Source organism: Protopterus annectens, chromosome 15.part0 (genome assembly GCF_019279795.1).
Source record: "Protopterus annectens isolate FY-2018-M chromosome 15.part0, PAN1.0, whole genome shotgun sequence".
NCBI classification, from domain to species: Eukaryota; Metazoa; Chordata; order Ceratodontiformes; family Protopteridae; genus Protopterus; species Protopterus annectens.
Window position 1 is genome coordinate 107745257 of NC_056749.1, and position 6000 is coordinate 107751256.

Here is a 6000-nt window from a genome sequence, read left to right on the forward strand (position 1 = left end):
AAGATAATGAGTATAGGACACAGCACACACACACTATAAAGATAATGAGTATAGGACACAGCACACACACACACTATAAAGATAATGAGTATAGGACACAGCACACACACACACTATAAAGATAATGAGTATAGGACACAGCACACACACACTATAAAGATAATGAGTATAGGACGCAGCACACACACACTATAAAGATAATGAGTATAGGACGCAGCACACACACACTATAAAGATAATGAGTATAGGACGCAGCACACACACACTATAAAGATAATGAGTATAGGACGCAGCACACACACACTATAAAGATAATGAGTATAGGACGCAGCACACACACACTATAAAGATAATGAGTATAGGACGCAGCACACACACACTATAAAGATAATGAGTATAGGACGCAGCACACACACACTATAAAGATAATGAGTATAGGACGCAGCACACACACACTATAAAGATAATGAGTATAGGACACAGCACACACACACTATAAAGATAATGAGTATAGGACACAGCACACACACACTATAAAGATAATGAGTATAGGACACAGCACACACACACTATAAAGATAATGAGTATAGGACACAGCACACACACACTATAAAGATAATGAGTATAGGACACAGCACACACACACTATAAAGATAATGAGTATAGGACACAGCACACACACACTATAAAGATAATGAGTACACACACTATAAAGATAATGAGTATAGGACACAGCACACACACACTATAAAGATAATGAGTATAGGACACAGCACACACACACACTATAAAGATAATGAGTATAGGACACAGCACACACACACACTATAAAGATAATGAGTATAGGATACAGCACACACACACACACACACACACACTATAAAGATAAATATAATGAGTATAGGACACAGCACACACACACACACACACTATAAAGATAATGAGTATAGGACACAGCACACACACACACTATAAAGATAATGAGTATAGGACACAGCACACACACACTATAAAGATAATGAGTATAGGACACAGCACACACACACTATAAAGATAATGAGTACACACACTATAAAGATAATGAGTATAGGACACATCACACACACACACACACACACACACACACACACACACACACACACAATAAAGATAATGAGTATAGGACACAGCACACACACACTATAAAGATAATGAGTATAGGACACAGCACACACACACACTATAAAGATAATGAGTATAGGACACAGCACACACACACACACACTATAAAGATAATGAGTATAGGACACAGCACACACACACACACACACACTATAAAGATAATGAGTATAGGACACAGCACACACACACACACACACACACTATAAAGATAATGAGTATAGGACACAGCACACACACACACTATAAAGATAATGAGTATAGGACACAGCACACACACACACACACACACACTATAAAGATAATGAGTATAGGACACAGCACACACACACACACACACACTATAAAGATAATGAGTATAGGACACAGCACACACACACACACACACACTATAAAGATAATGAGTATAGGACACAGAACACACACACACACACTATAAAGATAATGAGTATAGGACACAGCACACACACACACACACACACACACACACACACACACACACACACACACACACACACACACACACACTATAAAGATAATGAGTATAGGACACAGCACACACACACTATATAAAGATAATGAGTATAGGACACAGCACACACACACACACACACACTATAAAGATAATGAGTATAGGACACAGCACACACACACACACACACACACACACACACACTATAAAGATAATGAGTATAGGACACAGCACACACACACACACTATAAAGATAATGAGTATAGGACACAGCACACACACACTATAAAGATAATGAGTACAGGACACAGCACACACACACACTATAAAGATAATGAGTACAGGACACAGCACACACACACACTATAAAGATAATGAGTACAGGACACAGCACACACACACACTATAAAGATAATGAGTACAGGACACAGCACACACACACACTATAAAGATAATGAGTACAGGACACAGCACACACACACACTATAAAGATAATGAGTACAGGACACAGCACACACACACACTATAAAGATAATGAGTACAGGACACAGCACACACACACACTATAAAGATAATGAGTACAGGACACAGCACACACACTGTAAAGATAATGAGTACAGGACACAGCACACACACTATAAAGATAATGAGTACAGGACACAGCACACACACTATAAAGATAATGAGTATAGGACACAGCACACACACTATAAAGATAATGAGTATAGGACACAGCACACACACTATAAAGATAATGAGTATAGGACACAGCACACACACTATAAAGATAATGAGTATAGGACACAGCACACACACTATAAAGATAATGAGTATAGGACACAGCACACACACTATAAAGATAATGAGTATAGGACACAGCACACACACTATAAAGATAATGAGTATAGGACACAGCACACACACTATAAAGATAATGAGTATAGGACACAGCACACACACTATAAAGATAATGAGTATAGGACACAGCACACACACTATAAAGATAATGAGTATAGGACACAGCACACACACTATAAAGATAATGAGTATAGGACACAGCACACACACTATAAAGATAATGAGTATAGGACACAGCACACACACTATAAAGATAATCAGTATAGGACACAGCACACACACTATAAAGATAATCAGTATAGGACACAGCACAGTAAATCTGCCATCCTTTAATATCATGGGCAGGCATGGAACAGTAACATGGCAAAACAGCTGGACACATCACTGTGCATTTATAGGCTAAAAATGCAAAGGTTACTCTACTCTGTATGAAGGCAGTGTATGAACTACCTTCCAGATTGTTTTGTCTTTCTTTGTAAGTGCATGGTTTCTTCCATGGAAAAACTTGTGGATACTTGGCTAAGCTACTAAACTGTGCTTAAGATCGCAATATTCACAATATCTGGTCCAAGTTACATAAAGGAGCCTGTGAGAATGTCCAGCAGCAGAATGGGCAAGGTCGGTAAGAAAAATAGAGGTACACACACATGTATACACCGTTAAATTTTCCTGTATGCACACACACAAACACAACAGTTACACAGGCTTTGCTCTGCTGGGACTTCCCAATTTCTCCAAGTGACATTAAAGTATTTTATGCACGCACATGCACAAATGTGAGCGCAAACTCACAAACACATGTGTACATACTCACACACTGGTCTTATGTTTGGGTACCATATCTATAAATTGAGTGCTATGGTATACGTATGCAGATTTCAGCTGCAAACCATCCATCAAAAACTTTCTGGTAGTACAATTCTATTACATAGTACCGCTGTCCTAACCGATAGAATTTATATTTTTACAAGCAATTGCTAGGCCAGCTGCCCTTGTAGGACATTTTAAGCCAAGCTAATTTTACTCAAAGGTGAAAATGCAAACCCTCTACCTTGTGTCTGTGAGGTAAGCACCTAACCCCCAACCAATTTAGTGCAAAGACCATCTTGATGTAAGGCATGAGAGTAATTAAGAATATTACCTGATGTTGTCGATCTACAGTAACTCTGCCATGAAAGGTTACATTGTTTCAAGCTGCTGCTACCTCCTCCATGTTATAAAGGGAACTGTGAACATCTGCACAAGGGTTGGTACAACACCCTAGTGGTAAGAATGGGAAATGCAGCTTGCAATTGCAAAGTGTTGTCCCATCCTAGTGGGAAGTATCAGTAATCCATCCGCTCTCTGAAGAGCATGGCAGGCTGTGTTGTCATGGAAGGCTTTTTTTTGCTAGCTCCTCTCTGAAGGAGAATTCTTGGTGCTCTTCAAGGCCCATTTCATTTGTGAATGCTGAATGATCTACATGCATCTTAAACGCTTAAGGACTTGGGGTCAACAGAGTAGTCTGTCATCTTACCCTTCCCACACAGAGTCAACATCTGTCAAGAATACAAGTTTTTGGACTTCTGAAAGAAAATACCAATATCTTTATTTCATTACCATTTAAATAGATGAGTGATATGGTCAGCAGACTATTTTCTGTCATAAGAACAGTTAGAAAACATTTACAAAGGAATTTTCATATAGATTCATAGACTGTTACTAGGCTAACAACCTGGGAGGGCCTTTCTAAACCTAGCCAAGTTTTCCCAAAAGAATAATGATGTCCTGTTTCCAAACATGACAGAGGGCCAGGCATTTATAAGCTACCTCTGGCCATAAGGGACATGGCTGCCAGGCCCGGTGTAAATTTCATATTCCCCAAAATAGTAGGCAATCAGTCTACAGACCATTACAGGCATAGCCAATTATCATAGGTTAAACTCAAACCATGTACCTTGTATCTGCAAGGTGAACACCTTAACCATTAAACCAACCTCCCCCACAAATACATTTTATTTACTTGTGCTAACTCCAAAGGTGATTACTAAACTAGTATCTACACTGGGCTTTAAGGCTTAATCATGCTCCCCAAAGATGAACAGCAAACCCTACAGTTTGAGTTTGTATGGTAACCACCCTTAAGCATTACGCCAACCTCCCACACAGAAATTGAGTGATTATATAAACATATGCAAAAATGACTACATTACAATGATGACCAAAATGAGGGAAAACTGGCACTGGAACCATCCATATATAATGTACACATACATATAGTTATATCTATACATATACACATATATATATATATATATATATATATATATATATATATATATATATATATATATATCTACACATACATACATATATATATATATATATATATATATATATATATATATATATATATATATATATATATATATATATATATATATATATATATATATATATATATATATATATATATATATATATATATATATATATATATATATATATATATATATATATATACACACACACACACACACACATACACATTATATATATATATATATATATATATATATAATCACACACACACACACACACACATATAGATACATATGAGAGAGAGATACATACACATATACAAACACACATACACATATTATAGACACACACACACACACACACACACACACACACACAAAAAGTGAGAGAAGGACAGGGATAAGAGAGAAACCATTATTACCTGACCATTCTTATTCTAACTATAAGATGCCTTCCTGGCACTGTTTGGCTAGAAAATGTCGCGAAGTAAGAGCTCTAGTAAAGAAGCCTAGTCTACACCTTTCCCAGGTATTATGCATTACACAGCTAGATCAGTTTCCGTTTATCCTAAACGGCTGGTTTTATTACACACTCAGACTAGTCATTGTTTTTTGTTATCTGGGTGGAAAATCCCCTTTTCGTTGGAAGACCAGTGAGAAAAGCTCTACAAAATACAGAGAGGAAGTAACATACATAGTCGGATAAATCATTTGACTACAAAATAATGAGAAAAAAAAAAAAAAAAACACTGATTGTTTGAGCATGCAGTACTGAGAAACAGAGTCTGACAGGATGAATATAAATAGTCAGCATATTAACTTGCAGTTTCGATACAGGCAACATTACGTTATGAAAATATCATTTAAAGGCAGATCACAACGAATCATTAGACAAAGTTTATACCCACAGTATTTTATACTAGTAATATAGTGGGAGAGTAAACTTTCATAACAATGCCAAGCTGAGGAGACCTGGTACAGGGCAGTGTCTCATCTTATTGCCATTTGCCTGGCCAGTTGTCATAACTGTTAGCATAGTGACCGTTTTTGCCCAACTCCCATATTTCAGTCAAATGTGTAAGAATATCACTTTTTCTACAGACATTGCCATGGAGGTCTTGCATCTTATTTTTAAAAGATTCCCAGTAATCTACAATGTCTAGTTCAGCAGCTTTAAACTGTGTGCAGCATATTCTAAATCAATGTTCCCTG

At 37.0% G+C, this 6000-nt stretch overlaps 1 protein-coding gene across 1 annotated transcript in view; it reads right to left on the reverse strand.

The window, feature by feature from the left end:
• Nucleotides 1-6000, reverse strand: part of LOC122789959 (ras-related GTP-binding protein A) — a 244817-nt gene that overhangs the window by 198956 nt on the left and 39861 nt on the right. The gene's annotated exons all lie outside the window — the stretch shown is intronic.